This window comes from Arvicanthis niloticus, chromosome 29, assembly GCF_011762505.2.
Source record: "Arvicanthis niloticus isolate mArvNil1 chromosome 29, mArvNil1.pat.X, whole genome shotgun sequence".
In the NCBI taxonomy this organism is placed as follows: domain Eukaryota; kingdom Metazoa; phylum Chordata; class Mammalia; order Rodentia; family Muridae; genus Arvicanthis; species Arvicanthis niloticus.
Window position 1 is genome coordinate 25,381,766 of NC_133437.1, and position 22,739 is coordinate 25,404,504.

Consider the following 22,739-nt stretch of genomic DNA (forward strand, 5'->3'; position numbering starts at 1 on the left):
TATTCTGAATAGCTGCGTCCATCCTTCTGTGCGTGTACCTTCTGTGCGTGCGTGCAGCCTTCCTCCAGACCTGGAGTCTCAGATCTTTGCTGTGTCTTTGATTATCTACCATCTCTGACAATGTGTGTAAAATTAGCAGTTCCAGGATGAGTGTAGGGGGCAGAGGAGTGGAACACCTCTGCCGACTTCTTCCCCTATGATGGCCTCAGGAAGAGAGAGTTCTGGAACTTACATGGTGAATATAGATTTAAACCTTGTGTACTCTTGCTTTATATGTAGCCAACAGAGTCTTAAAAGGAACATTGAGAAAATCATTTTCACCAATAAAGGGATCTCCCCCTCAGCTACTTAACCCTTAAACAAGAGATACATAAACATATAAACACATATAATGTAACTGATTGATTGATTGATTGATTGATTGATTGATTGATTTTCAGGCTGGACCAGTCATTGGTTGGCCGGTCCCTCAATTTCTGCTCTATCTTTAACCATGAACATCCTATAGGCAGGACAAATTATGTGTCTAAGGTTTTGTGGCTGGGTTGGTGTCCCACTTCCTCCATTGGAAGTCTTGCATGGTTACAGGAGATGACCAGTTCAATCCATATCCCCCGTTGCTAGGAGTCTCAGCTAGAATCACCCTCATAGATTCCTGGGACTTAACATTACCTTAGGTTTCTAGTTCATCCCAGAGATACCCTAACACCACCAGACAGAGGTAGGTAAATCTCTGAGTTCACGAACAGCATCGTCTAGAAAGCAAGTTCCATGGCAGCCAGGGCTACCTCCCAAGTGCTGGGATCAAAAGCATGAGCCTCCATTGCCTGACAGTGAATCATTTTTTATAAAAAGAAAGTGAAAAGGAAAAGGAGGGTTCTGGACACTTGGATCCCCTCAAGGCTCTGGGATTTATTCAAAGAGGAGGCAAAAGATTTTAAGAGGCAGAGGTGGTGTATGACTGCAAAAAACCAGGCATCCAGACATGATGGCATCCGGACATGACTGGACTTAATCATGCATGAGCTCACAGAGACTGAGAGCATTTACAAGACCTGCACAGGGTCAAACCAGACAAAATCTCAGCATAGAGAAGGGGAAGTGGACACCAAGCCCCACCCCTAACTAAGAAGCTATGGGCAATTGATACCTTATGGAAAAAGGAAAACCAGTTCTCTCCAATAGAAGTCACTGTGTAAATCTACCACACTCTGGGGCAGGTTCTATGCCCAGGAATAGTTATCCGTGTGTGTGTGTGTGTGTGTGTGTGTGTGTTTTGATTTATTATCCGTGTGTGTGTGTGTGTGTATTGATTTATTTATTTTATGTATATGAATCCACTGTAGCTATCTTCAGACACACCAGATCCCATTGCAGATGGTTGTGAGTCACCATGTGGTTACTGGGAATTGAACTCATGACCTTTGGAAGAGCAGTCAATGCTCTTAACCACTGAGCCATCTCTCCAGCCTGCCTTTAGGTTTTTTAAATTGCTTTCTCTCTCTCTCTCTCTCTCTCTCTCTCTCTCTCTCTCTCTCTCTCTTTCTCTTTCTCTCTCTTTCTCTCTTTCTCTCCTTCTTTCTTTTTTCCAGTACTTTTCCAGATCAGGTTTCTCTCTAGACCAGGCTGGCCTCAAAATCTGTGTGCCTCTGCCTCCAAAGTGTGCTGGGATTGAAAGCACATCCACCGCGGCCCCACGATGCTGTTGTTGCTGTGTTAAGAGAGAAAGAACTTAAAGTCGGGTGGGTAGGGAAAAGAAAAAAATGTTTATTTATTTAATTTATTTATTTATATACTTATTTATTTATTGTATGAGAGCTCTGTCTGCATGTACACCTGCATTCCAGAAAAGAACATCAGATCCCATTACAGCTGGTTGTGAGCCACCGTGTGGTTGCTGGGAATTGAACTCAGGACCTCTAGAAGAGAGGTCAGTTCTCTTAACCACTGAGCCATCTCTCTAGCCCTTGTGTTTTATTTATTTATTTGAATTTGACTTCTTGTTAGAGATTACAGGGAACGTGATTTATTGGTCACAACAGACGCAGCTGGGTCTCCTGGCCATCTCCTTCTGCTGAGACACAGCATAGTGGATGGAGCTGGACAGGCACCCAGGCCATCAGCCAACTGCTCTGATAGATGGCTAAGGCACATGTCTTTGTCAAGTGCTTGTCCTCATGGGTCCAGTTCAGTGAAATCTCACAGCTAGGCAAATGGTAACAGACTGGTGATTTGGGATGCTTCCTAAATAATAATCACTTCCTAATAATGATCGCCAGGTCATTATTCATACTTAAAGTTACCTTCCTAATGCTGCAACCCCTTAATAGAGTTCCTCATGATGTGGTGACGCCCCCAACCACAAAATTGTTTTCATTGTGACTTCATAGCTGTAATTTTGCTACTGTAATGAAGTGTAATGTAAATATCTAATATACAGATGGTATTAGGTGACCCCTGTGAAAAGGTCATTCAACCCCAAAAGGGGTCGCAATCCACAGGTTGAGAACCCCTACCTTATATAGTTGGCAATGATCATTTGCCTTGTGACCTATCATAGGGGAATTGAGAAACAGAAAACACAGTAACTGAATCAGTCATAGGCAGCAGATCTAATGAAGCACAAGATGCCCTCTATAGCCTCAGCAGCCACTCCTCCACCACAAAGGCCTTAGTAGACGTCTGTTGACCACAGAGGGGATGGCCAATATCTTCGAACATGAACTTCTCCCGTTCACTCCCTTCCTCTGTTCCTTCACAAAGCCTGTGGCAAAGCCCCCCTCCAAGTCACAAAAGCCATAGTCTGAGAGCAGGGTTTGGATTCATTCCCTCACCTGCCTGTCATCTGACACTGGAGTCCACAGCCTTCAGAGCTTCAAAAACTAGAGTCTTGAATTAAGTGGACGACTCTGTTCCATGAAAAACCCTGGGCTAAGGGTAGCTCCATCTGAGGGTAGATGCTGAGGATATCAGTGAGAAGTCTTCAAGTATTTCATATCTAAGGGGAGTCTTAGTCAGGGATTTACTGCTGTGAACAGACACCACAACCAAGGCTACTCTTATAAGGACAACATTTAATTGGGACTGACTTACAGGTTCAGAGGTTCAGTTCATTAACATCAAGGCAGGAACAAGGCATCAGCCAGGCAGGCATGGTGTGGGAGGAGCTGAGAGTTCTATGACCAAGCCAGCTCAGCCAGTCAATAGGGTCTCCAGGGAGGGAGCGAGGATTGAAAAGAAAAAGACAATTAGACAACACTATAGTTTGACTCCAGCCAGTGCTGAGGCTGAAGCCCATTTGTTCTTTTCCAGTTTGCTTTTATATCATTCTGTGTATATACAAAGAATATGGTCAGTTCTAAGGCATAAACAAAGTAGTCAAGGAACGAACAAAGTATAAACAAAGGTCCCATGATTACTATATTCAGGGTCTTAACAAGACCCATCAAATTACAAAGAACACAGTCCTTAGCTGTATTCATCTTGAGCCTACTTTCTTTTCTTAGCCCAAAGTCAAATTCCTGCATCTGAAGGCAACACCAAGAGCTCTCTACAGTTCTACATCTCCATCTGAAGGCTGCTAGGAGAAGACTCACTTCCAAGCAGCTAGGACGAGGGTCTTAAATCCCACGCCCACAGTGACACTCCCACTCCAACAAGGACACACCTCTTAATAGTACCACTCCCTGGGCCAAGCATATACAAACCATCACAGGGACTAACCAAGTTTACATGTCTATGATCGGAGTGACCTCTTGTCCCTTTCTACACCACTGTGAGAGAGACTCTTTGTCAATGGCATGAAAAATGAAGAAACATTCTTGGGAGAAAATTATTTAGCCATAATAATTTTTTTATAATAAACTAGCATAAAACAGAAATGTAGGTTTAGATTTTTCAAAACATACTTTAATTATTTTTTTTTTTTTTACTCTTCTAGCCCACCACCCAAAAGAGGTATGCCAAAAGAAAGATTGATAGGAAACAGGAGTTGTAGACCTGTTTAGAAATAGTTCTTTGGGATGATTCCAATCTTCATTGTCAGCAGTCCAGTCCACTAGCAAAACACCAAACATGCGTCAGCAGCAGCAGCTCAATCCAAAATAAACCTTGAGGCTCCACTGATCTGCACTTGTCCACAGAAGTGGCAAGAAGCAGCCAGAATATCACCAGAAGTTTTCTGATGCATTTCTGTATAAAGTCAGGACAAGTGAAGATCAGTGAAGAAAGCAAAGCATACCAATGCAAGAATCAGTAAAGACCAGTGTCAGCGAAGCCCAATGAAGACCAGCAAAGAGTTGCAAGGCAAACCAATACCACACAGCATCTTTCACTTGGTGTTCTTCCCAAACACCAAGTGTCCACTCCAGCAAAATACCACATGCCATTTCACCAGGAGCTTTCAGAAAAACACCATATGTCTATTCTCAGCAAAACAGCCCCTCATAAAACTGTTTCCAGATATATATCACATGACACAACTGAGTCTCCTACAAAACCAGAAATTCCCACTTTATGGAAATCCAAGAAGAGACTAGGATCTGAATCAAATACATAGACAACCCTCAGTATTTATGGAGAACTGAATTCAGGAGCTCTGCATACCCCCAAGGCTGTGGAAACTCAGTAATACTAATGCACATGCAGTGAGAAATAATGGCAGGAGGTCACATTGTCTGTGTGTCTCCGTGGCTGTAATCCATTTCTCAATAGTTTAATTTTGTTGTTTTGTTCTTGAGACAGGGCTTCGCTGTGTTGCCCTGACTATCCTGGAAGTCTGCAGACCAGGCTGATCTCAAACTCACAGAGATGCACCTGCTCTGTGCCGGAATTAAAGGCATTCGCCACCACCGCAGGGCTCTAAATAGTTTTGATCTGCAGATTGAGCAGCTTCCTCATCAATGCCAACTGTCTAGCCCACTTCTGTAGCCTCTTTAGCCTGTATCATCTTGTCACCTGTCTATATGCACACAGACACATAGATGCACTTACCATGAGCCTTCTGATGTGAGAGCTCCTGTTAACAATTAAGGCGAGAATAAGCGAACTCTCGTTCTCTCAGGAAGCTACCGAGGTAGGAGGAGTAGATGACAACTTGCTGTCACTGAAACCCTGACATTTTGTGGATCGTTATTCAGTTGGTTCTGATAAGGTTGAAGGACATAAACTTGTTCACTTGTTTCTGGCATAGTGTGCTCCCTCATAGCCGCGTGCAGATCCACCAACATGAGGAGGGGCTAACAACCATCTGGTTTCCTGCATCCTGAGATGCATAGCTTTTTTTTTTTTTTTTTTTTTTTTTTTTTTTTTTTTTTTTTTTTTTTTTTTTTTTTTTTCTTGCTTACTTTTAACTACTTTTCTTTCTTCCAGGCCCTCAGAACGACACTCTGAGCTTCTTGGCTCTTCTCGGAAGCTCTTGCTCCCTCCCCAGTGGGGCTGCTGTCCGCCCTGTGGTGCTGACCTGTGCTGACCTTCGCTGATTCATACACTTGACTCCTCCCTTCCTCCTCTCCAGCTCCCTTTCCAGGCAGTGGCCAAGATTTCCATCTTGAATGACATATTCTGTTTTATTTTCTATGTTTTTCAACATATGTTTAGATTTTTTATTCTGTGTGTTTGGGTGTTTTACCTGCATGGAGGTCTGTGCACAACTCACAAGCCTGGTGCACATGTAGGCCAAGGAAGGATATGACAGACAAAGGAGCTAGACTTATGACTTAGTTGTCAGCTGCTGTGTGGTACTGGGAATCAGCCCTGGGTCCTCTGGAAGAACAAACAGTACTTGTAACTACTGAGTCATCTATGGGGTACCGTTCTTTTTCTTTTGCTGACAGCGCCTCACTATGTGGCCCTGGCTGGCCTTGAACTTGCTATGGAGACCAGTCCTACCTTGAGCTTACAAAAATGTGCCTGCTGGTGTTGAGTGCTGGCATTAAGTGGGTGTATCATCACCTCAGGCAAGCTCCCATATTTAATTTCCAGCACTGAAGAAATATCCAGAACCCAAAGAAATCTAATGGAAAACAAAATATGGCTACACTTTGGAATCATTCAGACATTTGTTCAAAGGAACGACGCTTGAGCCCATACACACATTCTGACTGAATTGTTCTGGAAGGAAATGCAAGCATGGGTAACTTTCAAGCCTCTCAGGTGCTACTGCAAGGTGATTGTCATGCTCAATGTTGTCAGCTGGAAACTGTCTAGAGTCTTCTAGGTGACAGGCCACAGACACAGACTTATGGAAATACTGTCTAGCTCCTGTGTCTGTCATCCTGGGTCAGCCCTGTGAGGGCTCCCCTGAGTGGGGGTAGCCTCAGACAATGTCTGGAGATATTATCTTGGTCACTTAGTACATGTGACAAGACCCATCTTCAGTGTGGGTGGGACCATTCCCTGGCCAGGACTTTCTGGACTGTGCAGTGGAGAAAGTACATGGAGGGTTGTGTGGACTGGGGATGTGATGTGAGCAGCTGCCTTAAGCTCCTGCAACCGTGGCCTCCCCAGCAGCACGGCCTCTACCTACAGGGTTTCTCTAAGTAATCTTGGTTGTCTCAGTAGACCAGCCTGGCCTTGAACTCAGAGATTAGCCTGCCTTCACCTCCTGATTGCTGGGATTAAAGGTGTGTGCCAACCACTGCCTGGTGTGTGTTTGATTTTTGTTATTCCTAGTATTTTATGCTCATTTTGCAGCCCTGACTGACATGGAACATAAAGAGATCCACCTGCCTTTGCCTCCTGACTGAGTCCTAGGAGTGAACTATGGAGGCACTCAGCTTCATTTTGTTGTGTTTGGAGCAGATCATACTGTAACACAGGCTGTTCTTGGATTCCCCACAGTCCAGGCTGCCCTTGAACTCCTGACCCTCCTCCCACCCCTTCCCCAGTGCTGAGATGCCAGATGCTACAGCCACACCTAGCTGAAGTGTATCAGTTACCTTGTTTGGTTTTGTTTAATAAGTCTCGAGTTGAGTGCATCTATCCTCATGGCTAAGGTACTACAGGAAGAATGTTGTGGCTTTTTAGTCTAGCATGTAGGAGGCGGGATGGTGCAGTTCTCACAGCCGACATGGTAACTTGGAGAGAGGGAGGGATCACAGGGCCTCAGACCCCACAACAAGAATTAGAATCTGTATCAGAGCCTCGGAGTTGTAGGACTCACGGAGCAGACTTGAAACAAGAGTGGGATGAAGGTTTATTCAAAAAACCAAGTAGCTCTGTGCCTGCCTGCTCCTTAGTCTCACCAGAGGAGGTCAGTAGCCAGTAGCCAGACTAAACTTCCTTTCCCCTTATAAGGTCATGGGCAGCAGCACCTGGAATTCCTTCTCATGCAAATGAGGCATCCTGACCCTGGCCAATGACGTAAGCTCACTCAGTAGCCCCTACTCATCCTCCAAAGGCCTAAATAGGCTTTGTTCTCCCAACAAATGGAGCCAATTCTCCAAAGCTTTCCCCCACTGTGTGTTCTTTGGCCACACACTCAACACAGAACAAGATCCTGCCTGTACCCACCCGCAGGGCTAAGCTTCCCTCTCTCTGTCAAGCCTGGTGTACAATGGGCCTGACTACCCCAGGGGAGAAGAGACAGAGCAGCATTACAGTAATGGTTCTGCTGGGCTGGAGAAATAGCTGACTAAGACTTATGACTTCTACCAAAGGGAGGCAGCAGGTGAAGGGGATAGTCCATGGTCAGTTCAGGAATTAGCTTCCCTCCTTATCTGTGATCCAGACCCCACTGCCTTAGTGTCCGAGAAGGAACTGGATGGAGCCTGTCTTATTTCTACAGTTCACAAGGTGTTGATTTTCTTTTTTGCTCAGAAGTGATTCTCACTGACATGCTCCAATGGCAAGAAGAAACAGAGAGGTCACAGCACCCAGGTCATCTGGAAGATAAGGGAAATCTCCCAAGGGCAGAGTGGCCATGTCTGTAATAGGGGCAGGAAGGAAGGCATTAGGATGGCTCCTGGAAACATAGTTGCCTTAGGCCTGCCTAGCTTCTTCAGGCCTATCTCAGGCAACTCTTTTATAATTAAGAATACTAAAGATGTAGGAGGTGGTTTGGTCTGGGAAGTAGAGATCCCCTCTGTAAACATGCAGCAAGAGGCCTTAGTCAACAGCCGGGATCGCCTGGTTGATCAGGACCTGTGGTGGAACTCACTACTTAGCCGCTGGAGTCACTTCTAGTTAACAAATAACAGACTTTGTAACCACTATTCCCCCACACAAGCCTTTGCTCCTGAAGTCGGGGGAGGAGCAATGAGGGAACATCATTTGTTTCTTTAGAGGTTTTTTTTTTTTTTTTTTTTTTTTTTTCCTGTCAAAAGGATTCCATCATTTTCATTTTAGAATGAAAATCTGAGGCCAAGAATCAGGAGAGGGATTTCTTTCTTAAGTCTGTATGGTTTATCAGAAGTCTGCCCGGCTGCCTGATTTCAAGTCTAACAATAACTGTGCTAACAGTTGCAGCAGAGACACATGAAACTCTGTGCAGATTTTTGTCAAAGGGTGTTAGTATTCTGTCTAAACTCCACCTCCACAGTTACCTGGCAACAGCCAGGTAGGCCTGGTCCACTATAAAAGGGGCTGCTTGCCCTCTCCTCTCTCTCTTACTCTCTTACTCTTAATCTCTTACCCTCCTACCCTCTTGCCTCTCTGTCCCCTCTCCCCTCCTCTTCCTCTCTCTCAGCGTGGTCATGGCCGGCCTCTACTTCTCCTCTTCTCTCTTCTTTCATCTTCTTCCCCCCACCTTTGCCCTATCTCCTGAATAAACCTCCCCCCCTTAGAGCCGTGTGGTCTGGAGCGGTCTGTTTGTGTCGTCTGAGCTAACAACTAACAAAGGGACCTTTGATTCTTTTTGTTTGTTTGTTTTTTGAGACAGGGTTTCTCAGTGTAGTCCTGGCTGTCCTGGAACTCACTCTGTAGACCAGGCTGGCCTCGAACTCAGAAATCCGCCTGCCTCTGCCTCCCAAGTGCTGGGATTAAAGGGAGCCACCACTGCCCAGCGGGACCTTTGATTCTTACATTAAGTCCTTAATGCAATAACAACATGAGACCCTTTCCCCCATCGCCAAAGGGAAACAAAGCATACCTCCATGCCAACCAGACCATGAAAGAAAGCCATTGGAAGGAGGGAATAAAGATAAAATGAAAATAAATAAATTAACTGTATGGAAAAGTCAATTCCACAGAAAGCTGGTTTTTGACAGACCATTAATATTGACTTTTTTTTTTTTTTTTTTTTTTTTGGTGTTTTTTTGAGACAGGGTTTCTCTGTGTAGTCCTGGCTGTCCTGGAACTCACTCTGTACACCAGGCTGGCCTCGAACTCAGAAATCCGCCTGCCTCTGTCTCCCAAGTGCTGGGACTAAAGGTGTGCGCCACCACTGCCCAGCCTAATATTGACATTTTTAAGTAGATTGCCTTTATAAGGAAACGGATTAAATATTAGTGAAAGTAGGAGTGAAATTTGAGACACTGCTATCCATGTTTCAGAATAACAAAAATTCCATGAGTAACAAAATGTATGATGTGTGTGTCACATTTGTAATACATGTCTACTGTTGCAAGGTCAGAAAATATTTCTTCAGGTGGTACGAACTTGTCTGTAGAGAATCCTAAAGTTTCTACACGTTGTGAGACCAGTAAGCCAAATCTGCAAAAACCCAACAAACTGCACATGCACTCATGAGTTCTATTTCTCTGCACCGATATTAACCATGAACAATTAGATTGCAGTTTTTGTCACACACATAAGGACAGAAGTAGCATGGTGGTCAGTTACAAGGGTCTTGAGGGAACAGAACAGATTCGGAACCTTTGTAAACAGCCAGTATTCCCATTCACACAACTACATGAGTGTGCTTGATGTCAATGAGCTCTCTGCTTCAAAATGACTAAAATGGTCAGGTTTAGGAATGTGTTTTACCGTGACAAAAACTGTTAGGACAAGACAAGACCTTGGGCAAGGTCTCACCTTAAAGGGCAGCCTTGGGTGGGAAACTCAGCCAACTCCCTCTTCTCACCCACGGATTTACATTTGTGGACAAAAACCTCTGCAGACCATAACCGTCCAAAAGCCTTTTACGTCTCCAGGGAAAGGTGTCCTGTCCAGTTTCCCTGCCAGTATTCCACCTTCACACAGATGACTGGGGTCTAGCAGCACTGGCATTTAATATGAAAAACAATTTGAGCGTGTGAGAGAGCGTGTTTAGTGCTCGCCAATCAGCTCACCATTTTAACGGAAGACCGAGCACCCACAGCTTTTGGTGTGTAGGGAGTGCCTGAACTCTGTTCCTTCCGGAGCCTGAGGGTGTGGTTTGTATTTGAATCACAACCAAAGCCCTTCTTAGCCCCTTTGCAATTCAGATCCCTATACTGAGTTCTGTTCCTATGCTGCTGTCTTTTATACAATCATTGCCTCACTGTGTCTGGATGGGACTGACCTGCGTTTTATTTCGGGATTGCAAGTGTCTGTCACCATGCTGCCTGTCTCCGTGTCTGCACTAATCATTATCTCCTTTCAACCTTTATCCACTTAGCACACAAGTGAGCAAGGCAACCTCCAGTCTGCAGTGGAGGAAGAGAGGAGAGGTCACACAGGGATCAAGAACAAGGAGATGGGGTTACTCTTCCTGGAACTGAAGGAGTTGGACACCTCACACTGATACTCCCCTGCATCCTTCAGCCTGAGGGGAGCTATGCTGAGTCTGCGCTTTTCAGGTGATAGGACCATCCTCTTGTTGAAATCCAGGGGCTTGTTATTGAAGGTCCAAGTGATGTCAGCTCCAGTGTCAGGTGACACGCACTTGAAGGTTGCAGACTTCTGTCTTTCCACTAAAATGCTCTTGACCTGGAGGTAGGGCTGTCTCAAAATCTCTGTGTGTAAACAGAAGAGAACAAAGGAGATTCATCTCCAAAGATCTCAGACAGCCCCTCTCTGCTCCAAGGCACTTAATAAGGCCTTCTCATGGGGATTCAGAGCTGAGGGTACAGCCAGCGTCTTGTGCTTGCTATAGCCACCCATGGCCTGTACCAACTCACTCAGCTGCTGTGTTCCCTGGGTCTCTGTTTCCCTAGAATAGGATACGTGGTGAATGATAGTTGCCATGTCTGTGAGGTTCTTAAGAACAAGAGCCTGACCTTAGAACAGGGGAGCTGTCCAAATCATGGGAGTCTATTACCCTTTGCCTAGCTATGAGATTTCCCTGGGCTGGACCCATGATGATAATCTGTTCCCATGAGAACATCTTGCTGATGGCCTGGGCACCTGTCCAGCTCTGCTCTGTATGCTCAGTCTCAGCAGAAGGAGATGCCAAGGTTGGGGAGACTCGGGGGACCCAGCTTATATGTGGCTGCCATGGCAGTGGGCTGGGTGCTTACACAATACAATAAAGCTTTGTTCCATCTTAGCTCTAATAGAAAGTCCAATTCCAGCCCTGAAGAGGATGTCCCCAGGGTCACCTGGAGTAGAGTCTGGGACAAGGACTGGAGGCAGGGCTTCCTGGTGCTCACGTCTGTGTGAGAATCCCATGTTTTCCTAATCCATGCCCTGCTGGAGTTCCTCAGGGTCTACCCCAGGGCCGTGTTTGACCCTGTTCATAGTGAGAGCTCTGTAGGTGTTAACTGAGTCTAATATTCCTTTGCTGAGTTGCCCAGCACACGTCCTGCTTTCTGCATGATGGGTTTGGTGACGAAGTTTAATCTATTGCAGGTTAACTCCCCCATGGGTGTCCCGCACTAAATACAGAATAAGCCTGAAATTCCTGTGTGTTGGAATCATCCCACCCAGCACCTACAGGTTCCAGAGAGTCACTTACTGAACACTTGGAGGTGGACATGTGCTATTTCACACTGATAATATGTATCAAAGCTTTCTAGGGTGTAGATCCCTGTGTCTTCCTGGGTGACGTTCTGGAGCAGCAGGGATCCATTGGTGTAAATACTCTCCCTGCCACTGTATTTTCGCCCCCACTTAAGCGACTGAGAGGCTGTTTCATAATGTGCAATTTTAAATTCTTCAAAAGCACGTTTCCCCTTGTACCAGAAAAAGGCCTGGGGCTTCTCCGACTGATTATCAGCTCGTATAAGAACATTTCCCCCTTCGGGAAGAGTGGGAGGCAGAGCCTCAATAGATAGGTGGGCCATGGAGGCGTTTGAGCTCCAGCAGGCTAGCAGAAAACCTGGAAGGAAAGAGAAAACCCCTGTCAGTACTGGGGCCACGTGTCCTGTGGATGTGTGATCTCCACTCAGCCTAGGTGTGTGGGTGGGGTAAGCCCACCCTACTTGGTGCAATGAGGTGACATAAACCCCATCCCCACAGTGCCTCTGGGGCTGTGTCCTCTGCATAGACCTCTCTCCTCAGGGGTCTGCATAGCTCCCCACACCCCACTGTCATCACATCCCTGGTCACTCTCAAGAGTATTTTGGGGCTGAGAGTGATTTCTCTGACTTCCTCCTCTGGAGACCCCAGCTCATACATTCCTCCAGAAGGCTCTGTTCCCCTTGGGTTTGCTGTCGACTCCCGACTGTACCTCTTAGAAGCCTTTGCTCTTCTGTCTTCCAGTCCATTAGAACAAAGGCCTGTTAGGACTGGAGAGATGGCTCAGTAGTTAAGAGCACGGGTTGCTCTTCCCAAGGACCTGGGTTCAATTCCCAGCACCCACATGGCTTCTTACAGCTGTCTGTAATTCCAGTCTCATGGGATCTAATGACCTCTTCTAACCTTCTCCAGCATGGAGTGCTAGACATACACACAGGCAGAAGGCCATACACATAAAATAAATGAAATCTCATAACAAAGGCTCTGTGAAGATGCTCGTTGTGAGAGGCCTCATGCCTGGGACAGGCTTGAATACCTGTAGATGAGTGAATGAAGGATAAATGAGTGTATCCAGGACCTGGGTGCCCAGGTTTGTTCGTTTGTTTTTACAAACTCCTCAGTTTCAGAGCTAATGAGAGTGTTTGAGGGGGGCAGGCGGGTAGGGTTCTGATGCTAAGGTTCTCTTCTCCAATTGGTCCTTGATCTATCCGTAAAGATGCCCGGGGCCAATTGCTGGGTGGAAGGAAATAGGACTTTTGGGTCCTTTGCCGGAAGGCTAAGAGATGCAGGAAAGGAGAAAGATTTTTGCCATGCTTTGGACAGAGAAAAGGGCCAGCCATGTGAGATCTCAGAAGGAGCGGCCATAGGTCACTTGTTTCCCCAGGCAGGAGATTAGAAATGCAAATAAGCAGAGGGCAGTTGTGGTTGCTGAACAAGAGAAGGTAACTGAGCAACTAAAGTTGAGGGCAGATTTAGGGTGCAGAGCTGGGAGTGAAAAGAAGGGCGTGAGATAGCTGAGGAAGGCTTAGTTAGAAGAGCCCAGTAATTGAGCCAATAAGGCAGGTTGAAAAATAAGCTAATGTGTGTGTGTTTCATCCTCAGATCCGAGGGATCCTGGGCAGGGCTGGTAGCACGGTCCATCTGAAGCTTAAAGTGGAGGAGCAGAAACTACAATTACAATGTTTAATACCCTGGGCTGATTAACAATTTTCCCACTTATTTGTATATTTGCTGTGTGGGGGGGGGAGGGGGTCTGTGTATGTGTATCTCTGTGTGTCTATGCATATGTTTGTGTGTGAGTGGGTGGGTCTCTGTGTGTCAGTGTATGTGTTTGTGTGTCTCTCTCTGTGTGTCTATATGTATGTGTGTGTATGTATTTCTGTGTGTGTATTTGTGGGTGGTGTCTTTGCGGGTTTATGTGTCTGTGTGTATTTATGTGGGATCTGTGTGTTTCTGTGTGCCTATGTGTTCATGCCTATGTGCCTGTCTATGTATGTGTGCTTATGTTTATGTGTGTATGTATCTGTGTGTGTGTCTATGTGTATGTGTCTATGTGTTTGTCTATGTGTGTGTGTGTAAATGAGTCTATGTGTATGTGGGTTTCTGTGGGTCCATGTGTTTCTGTGTGTGTTTGTGTGTGTATATGTGTGTGTATGCGTGTACGTGTGTGTGTGTTTGACATGAAATGTCACAAAGCCTAATTGGAATTCCAGATCCTGTCCACTACTTGGCAGAAGCCACCCTACAAGATGGGAGACGCTGAGTTCTCCTGACAGCAGAAAATGGAGCCAACTTAGTCTTTTTCTCCAGGAAGAATGCTGTTTTGTGTGGACCACTTGGACCAGGGCAGATAAGGAATATTCAGACAGGAAGCATGAGAGCCATGGAAGGGATGACAGGGAAACTCTCCATGGACTCCCTGGCTCACACTGTGATGAACCTTCTAACACACATCTGAATCTTTACATCCATGGGGCTCTGCCAAATTCAGATGTGAACCAGGTCATCAAATGTGGCCCAACAGGCTACCTAGACACCTGTCTAACACTCTCCTCATGTGACAGTACTGTTACCAGTCCCTCACCCAGAAACCTACCATCCACTGAAGAACACAAATGCTGTCCAGATTCTATCTATAAACTAGAAGAATGTGTGTCCACCCCTCTAAGGTTGTCTTCTGGGGAAGGCAGCTTAGCTGCCCTCCTCTGCACCTCTCCACACCCTCCAGGTTTTCTCTCCTGAGTGTTTTAATACAGCACCACTGCCTTCCTAGATAGTGTGATCTTTTCCATGCTGTACTATATCACACGCCTTGAGATGGTCTAAAAATCCTGTGGCCTCGAGGAAAGATCTTTATCTGTGTGCACCATCACACGTCAGACCTCTATTCTGTTGACACAAAAGCACAGCTCTCACATCTTCAGGGGACAAGATTTACTCCAAATCCCGTGTTCTAAGGTGGAAGCAGTTTGTCATGACCTTCTTTTACAGTAATGTAGCAAAGAAAATCTCAAATCAAGGTCTTTTTCAAGGACATTCGTCAACATGAAGTAGGTAATTATAAGGAAGCTGAGGGATCTCAGTTCTAAGAATCAGATACCATCCAACAGCTCTTAGCCTCTGGCTGGTGAAATCTAGGGTTCTATTAAGTTAATACATCCCAAGAGGATTTTAGTCTGTTAGTTCCCAGGATGCTAGGTCTGACACAAGTGGGCAATGAGAGGATGCTTAGGGAGCTAAACTGCAGTTAGACTCTGGACCTGCAACATTCCAACCTCTGTTCTTCATTGTAGCTATGGTCAGTCCATCCAGCTTTGCAAACACAGCCTCCCTCTAGGAATCCCCTGCACGGTGCCTCCTTTGCCCAAGCTCCACATTTATGCATGGGGCTACACATTTGTGATGGTTTGTATGTGCTTGGCCCAAGGAGCTGCACTATTAGGAAGTGTGGCCTTGTTGGAGTGGGTGTGTCACTGTGGGTGTGGGCTATAAGACCCTCATCCTAGCTGCCTGGAAGCCAGTATTCTGTTAGCAGCCTTCAGATGAAGATGTAGAACTTTCAGCTCTTCCTGTACCATGCCTGCCTGGATGCTACCATGTTCCTGCCTTTTTGATAATGGACTGAACAGAGGTTCAGTCTGTAAGCCTGTAACCTGTAAGCCAGCCTCAATTAAATGTTGTCCTTATAAGAGTTGCCTCGGTCATGGTGTCTGTTCACAGCAGTAAAACCCTAACTAAGACAATATTAGAACACAATGTCCCTGATTAGCTACATGGTTCCTAGGAACTGATGCAGACAAGCATGGATAGCAGCAGGACAGCAGCCTTCAGGAGAGAGAAGGAGCTGGTAAAGGCATTAAGGAACACACATCCTGGATCTATGAAAACCTTTTGTTCTCAGGGTCCATATCTCACTTCTTGTATTTCTTCTTCTCCATCTCACAGAACTTTTCCATAGGATGAAGCTACATCAGTATGGCAGTATCTCTTATATTCTACAAGACTGGAATTTATGTTAGACTCAAGTTAGTAATATACCTTGAGGTCACTTAAGACTTATTAGCAGTTCTCAACCTGTGAGTCCTGACCCCCTTCCAGCTTGCATATCAAATATCCTGCAAATGAGATGTTTACATTATGACTCATAACAGTAGCAAAATTACAGTTATGATGTAGCAACAAAGTAATTTCATGATTGAGGGTCACCATAAAATGAAGAACTGTATTAGAGGGTCACAACATTCAGAAGGTTGAGCACCTCTGCTTGAGACTGATAGCCTACTGTGCGTTCAGTCTGTTTGTTTAACTTGTCTTTAAGAGAATAACTTAATGGGGCTGGAGAGATGGCTCAGTAGTTAAGAGCACTGAGTGCTCTTCCAGAGGTCCTGTGTTCAATCCTCAGCAGCCACATGGTGGCTCACAACCATCTGTAATGGGATCCGATGCCTTCTTCTGGTGTGTCTGAAGACAGAGACAGTGTGCCTACATATATAAAATAAATAATTTTTTTTTTTGGTTTTTTTGAGACAGGGTTTCTCTGTACAGCCTTGACTGTCCTGGAACTCAGTAGACCAGGCTGGCCTCGAACTCAGAAATCCGCCTGTCTCTGCCTCCCAAGTGCTAGGATTAAAGGCGTGTGCCACCACAGCCCGGCAATAATTTTTTAAAAAAGGATCTAGATACAATTCTCCTGTGCTTACAATTTTACCAACTGTGGGAAATATCCAACCATCCTAGAGGGTTTTAGAAAATCTGCCATCACTTTGCATTATTTTTTCTTTGTCCAGTGTGATCTTATAGCTATGAGCATCAGTGCATGAAGATGGACCAGCCTGAGCCCCCAGGAATGTCAGTCCTGAGGGGACAGAGGCATAAAGAACTCTACTGTCAGCTTTAGGGACCTCGACTCAGGACAAATCAGGCTTTAGGCTTCAGTGCGAAAGGGAATTTTAGGATGGGCTGGAGAAATAAAGATATTTTTATGTAGCTCATATCATGAGCTAAACTAAAAAACTAAAGTAAAACAAAACAAAAAAGAAGAGCAGTCCATGGTACGTCTGTCTGTGTGAGGGGCCTGCCGAGGATGAGAGCTTTCTGCACTGGAGACATTTCACACAACATGGACTCTCTCTCTCTTTGTTTTTGACTTTTATTTTTAAATGGGCCATGATGTCTTTTTCCTTTGATATCGAATTTTGCTGTTTGGAGATTCAGGAGGAGGCAGTGTCAGAGAGGAGAGCAGGGAAGTGGACTTGGAACCTATCATAGTTCTGACATGACACCACTTTTAAAAAATTGATTTTGTCAGTTGATGGTAACATATCCTTTAATCCCAACAGAGGCAGAAGCAGGTGGATCTCTGTGAGTTTGAGGCCAGCCTGGTCTACAGAGTGAGTTCCAGGTCAGCCAGGGCTACACAGAGAAACCCTGTCTCTGAAAAACCAAAGTAAAAGAAAATGATTTCATACAAAAATGATTTCATACTTATTTTTAGTATCTGCTTGGACCTCACATGCAGTTTTTATAGTTCTTGCTAATTTTTTAATTTCCTATTTTATAATGTTATGTCATTAATATTGTACCAAAAGCAGGCTGCCTATTTGTAACTTTTAAAACATTTTTAATTGCCAATGACTGTTGACTGATTGCACTAAATCAACCAATTTACAGGTAGTCAATGTCCCCATTGAGGGACTCAGATTTTACTATTTTGCTTTATTCTTTTAAGGTCCTATTTCACACATTGTTTTAAATGACCCCTATCCCTTGGGTATATTTCATAAACACATCCCTTTCTCCCAAGATTTTTTCCACAATGTCCTCTTGTCCAGAGATCCTGAGTGATTCCAATGTGCAGCATCAATGGTCCGGTCCCCCTTCTGCACCCTGGAATGGCTCCAATCCACAAAGCCTGCCCCCTCTGTTTGCAGGCTCACATGTACCCTACTTCCCCCAATCTCTGGTAAGAAGTACCCCCATGACCATAGAGGCCCCTCTCTGGACTCCAGCTGTCAGTACACAGGAAAAATACAACAGGTAATGTCAGTTTGAATAAAGTATAACACAGCTCTCTGAGCCTTGATACTTCCTGTCCCCAAAGCTTCCAGCTGCACAGCCCCCGTCCCCCTGTCCCTCCTCTGTGTCCTCTCCCCTCAGGATTCAGGAAGAAAGTGAGTCTCTTTTCAGGGTCTCTTGTCCTCTGAGGTCCCCTCCTCCCAGCCACTGTCAGGGCTTGTCTCACCTGTGAGCAGGAGCCCCTTGAAGAAAAGGAAAGGAGGGGACGCCATGGTCTCTGTGCCTGCTTGCCTCATCTCCAGCTTTGCCTCACACCAGTGCTGCTCTTATTCCTTCCCACCTGAGCCGTGGGAGCCCCTCCCAGGGTCACAGGACTGTGGGTCATGTTGTATCTCGTCCCATGCCTACTGCTTCGCATCCTTCCAGGGATGGCCCATCATCCATGGAACTCAAGGCTGAAACCAGGAGGCAGGAACTGAAGCCAAGTCCATGGAGGAATTATGCTTATGACTTACTTCCCGGCTCATGTGCACCAACATTTCTTAAACAGTCTAGGCTCAACTGCCTATGGACGAGAGGTCCACAGGGGCCTGTGCCCTCCTACATCAATCGGTAATCACAAGAATGCTCGACAGACATGCCCTCAGGCCAGTCTGATAGAGTCTTCCCAGGACTGTCACCTTTAGAAGTGTCTGTCTTTAAAAATATGTGTCATACCATAAAAATTTTATATCTCAGGGTGGGAGAGATGGCTCAGCAGTTGAGAGCACTGGCTACTCTTTCAGAGAATCCAAGTTCAATCCTCAGCACCCACCTGGCAGCTCACAAGTGTCTGTGAATCCAGTTCCGTGGGATCAAACACCCTTAAGCAGATTTACAGGCAGCCAGGCAAAGCGGCACTACATATAAAATTTTAAATGTTCTATAGGAGCCAGGCAGTGGTCACACCACATCTTTAATCCAAGCACTTGGGAGGCAGAGGCAGGCAGATCTCTGAGTTTGAGACCAGCCTGGTCTACAGAATGCGTTCCAGGATAACCAGAGCGACCCAGAGAAACTCTGTCTCAATCCCCGCCATACAGACACCTCAAAAGTTCTTTATCTCATTTCAATATTCAGTATCTTAACTGTTGGCTCTTTTAGAATTAAAACAAGCTATTACATTCTATTCCGAGTCATAAATACAATTACATTTATGCAAAACCAAAGTCCATGAGTATAGCTCAGATCCTACAGCTCTGTGGCTCTCATGTGGGACTCAATTATGATGTCCTGGGTGCCACAGTACACTGGGAGTCCCCATCTCCATGTTTACCTTCTGCAACCCATACAGCTTGCCTCCTTGGCTCAGGCTAGCCCCCTTCCACACCCATTGTCCTTAGTATTTATCTCATGGTCCTGACATCTCCAAAAAGCCGGAGTCTTCACTGCAACTGAGATGTCACTTTCACCAATGGCCTTCTTGCCTCTCTTCTAGAAAATTCTGACCAAAATGAGTTTGGGAGGTAAAGGATCCATTCCACCTTACATTCCATCACTGAGGGAGGCGGGAGGCTGGGGCAGAATCTGCAGGTGAGAAAATGCTTTGATAAATGATTTTAGATGTCACTATGTTTCTTTTCTTTTCTTTCTTTTTCTTTTCTTATTTTTTTTTTTTTTTTAGTTTAATGTATTTTAATAGTAAACTTCCAGGAGTTATACAGAAAGCAGACAACATTAAAAACACATTCTTACATGTTGGACAACTCAGTTAGAAAAGTATAATGAAAGGATGAAACTACTGCATGATAAAAATGCTACAAATACCATTTAGTGGCCCTCAATAAGAAATTTACTTTTTTAAAAAAATCCAAATGCTGGCATGTCTAGAAAATTTTAACAGGCTTATTTATAATCGTTATAAAGTTGAACTGCTCAAATGTGTTCACTGAAACATTCTGCTAGAATTAATGCTTTACATCTTGCATTTGTATTAAAAATTTACACACAAATGAATGTGGAGAAACTGCCAATATCTGACTATGTCCTCTATGTTTCCACTCGAAATCATATACTTAGGTGCCTTTGACCCCATAGAAAAAATATTTAATATTCAGAACTACTGATAACTGGAGAGTGGATCTAATGCTTTGATTCAATCAGGAATCTGCATGTCCAGACATTAAAGATCCTTGTCTCTAATTGGTTTTTGATCGATTGATGTTTTTGATCAATCAATGAGAATGCAAGTGGCCAATGGCTGGGCAAAGGGAGAAGGGGCTAGACCCTTAGAATTGTGCAGGCTAGGATGCAGGGGAGAGGAGAAGGAGAACCACCATGACTTGGGGGAGAGAGATGGATCAGATTTAGAGCTGCAAAGGGAAGATCATCCAAAATGTAGGTGTACAGGGAAAGCAGACCCTGGAAGAACCAGAAGCATCTTGGGCAGCAAAGACCAATGGGCCCCACATAAGGTAACAGGGTAGCAAAGTTTTGGGTGTTTTGTTTTCGTTTGTTTTGTTTTTTGTTGTTGTTGTTGTTGTTGTTGTTGTTGAGACAGGGTTTCTCTGTGTAGCCCTGGCTGTCCTGGAACTCACTCTGTAGACCAGGCTGGCCTCGGCTCAGAAATCCACCTGCCTCTGCCTCCCAAATGCTGGGATTAACAGGGTAGCAAAGTTAAAAGTAGAGTTAGAAGGTGTTGAGCCAGGAGTACCAGAGGGAAAAGCATGCTAGCTGTTGGAGGCTTAGAACTACCAAGGCTTTGAGTAGCCAATGTGTCTTAAAAATCAGCTAATGTGTGTCTTTCGTTCAGGGATCCAAAGAGCTCAACCCACCAGGAGCATGAAGAGGAGAAGCTAAAAACTCCAAGCAACATATAGCTCGCAATGTGGTAGGCTAGAACCTGTTATTAGAAATAATTAAGGAATTCTCTGATGGAATACACACGTGCAATGATGATATGGTTTAGGAGGAGGGAGAATTAGTTTCTCAGTGAGCTGAGTCAGGAATGGTGGCTCCCAGGAAGCCTTTGAAACTAGAACAAAGGATTTTCCCTGGGCCTTTTGAAAGGATTCTAGCTGCCTCTGAGAGCCTTAGCTGAGCCACTGGAGCCCCTGCAGTGCAAACTGGCTGGTTCCCTGACAGGTGCTAGGAGAGAGGCAATGAGAAGCAGACATTAAAAGCTGCCTGCCTCCAGTCAGCAAAAAATCATAGAGCTTTATAAAACTGATTTAATTGTTTTTAAGGATAGAAGAGTATATAATGGTAATTGCTTAAATATTCTTAAATATACACATATATTAAGCTCCATAGAAGGGAGAACATAGGAAGAGTAAATCAAAAACTGCTTTAAAGAAATTTAAAAGTCTTGCCAGGGCAAATTCTCAAATGGGTTTGCATAGGATTTCTGTGATTGCTTCTGTCTGGTATGACATAAATAGAGCCTGCAGATAGGCTTATACAGTAAGTGTATATAGATGTATAAAATACTGAGGCTTTTGAGCTTAAATTATAGGTCAAAAAGCAGGAGATGATGAAAAAGCACTGTTTCGGTGGTTAATATTTGTTTAGATTGTTTTAATTGCTTTGAGTTGCTTTAATTATCAAAATGTCTGTGGTTATGAGTTTGGTGGTTATATTAAAATTCCACTGGGAGAGTTGTCAATCTATACCTTTAATGATTTCCGGTTACTGGACCAAGGACATGCTATTTTGGGAGAGAGGCTCTGTATTTGTGTTGACAAGAAAGGAGAAAAGGCTTTGTACCCCTTCCAGAGTATGACAGGGGATCAGATATGATAGAGGAAAACCCCCTGAAGAACTCCAAAAAATTGAGAAAATCAAACAGGACAGGTAATGTGATCTGCTGCTTCCTTGACATAGGGACAGCCCAGTCATGGCGTAGACATAAGATGTCTCCAGCCAAAACTTCAGCTACAGTGAGACAATCAATGTTGTTGATTATGAAACCTTTAAGCTTCATCGTGCCACCATTCACACGGCATGAATGAAGACTTAATACAATTGGTTATTAATAAAATTTACTCATAAAAAAGACAATTGCCTTTTACCTGCTCGAATAAGGAGCAAAATTTCATCTTCAACTGATGTGTGCACCCTGCACAATTCATACAAATATCTTTCTTTCCTTCTTTCTTTCTTTCTTTTTTTCTTTTTTTTTCTTTTTTTTTTTTTTGGAAGACAGAGTTTCTCTGTGTAGCCCTGGCTGTCCTGAAACTCACTCTGTAGACCAGGCTGTCCTCGAACTCAGAAATCCACCTGCCTCTGCCTCCCAAGTGCTGGGATTAAAGGTGTGTGATACCACTGCCCGTCATACAAATATCTTAATGGTACTAAAATTTTGGTTGTGAGAAACATATATTACAGAATGTACAGCTTTGACAAGATTCATCCTCACAGATGCTGGACTGATGTTGTACAGAGACTTGCTTCCAAATCAGCTTCAAAAATTGCTGCTGTCATTTTTTTTAAAAGATTTATTTATTTTATTTATATGAGTACACTGTAGCTGTATTCAGATGCACCAGAAGAGGGTATCAGATCCCATTACAGATGGCTGTGAGCCACCATGTGGTTGCTGGGAATTGAACTCAGGACCTCTGGAAGAACAATCAGTGCTCTTAACCACTGAACCATCTCTCCAGCCCATGCTGCTGTCGTTATTAGTGGCCCATCTTATGCAGGTCTATAATGAAAAGGAGCAAGCTGAGCGGAAAAACCTGGTATGAAATGGAATAAAGAGAGTGGTGATGTCAGGGCATGGTCATGGTGTCTTTTCTCAGCAATAGAAACTCTAACACAGTTGGCTACAGAGGCCCCACCAGAGACCTCCCTGGAGAGCACCTTTCCCTCCTCTCAGGACAGGCTAGCTTAAGAGATGAGTGTTCCCAGGAATCATCCAAGGCCCT

At 44.7% G+C, this 22,739-nt stretch overlaps 1 pseudogene; it reads right to left on the minus strand.

Moving 5' to 3' along the window:
* Positions 1-10,590: 10,590 nt before the first annotated feature.
* LOC143440258 (cell adhesion molecule CEACAM15 pseudogene) lies at positions 10,591-18,104 on the minus strand (annotated as a pseudogene).
* Positions 18,105-22,739: the final 4,635 nt, after the last annotated feature.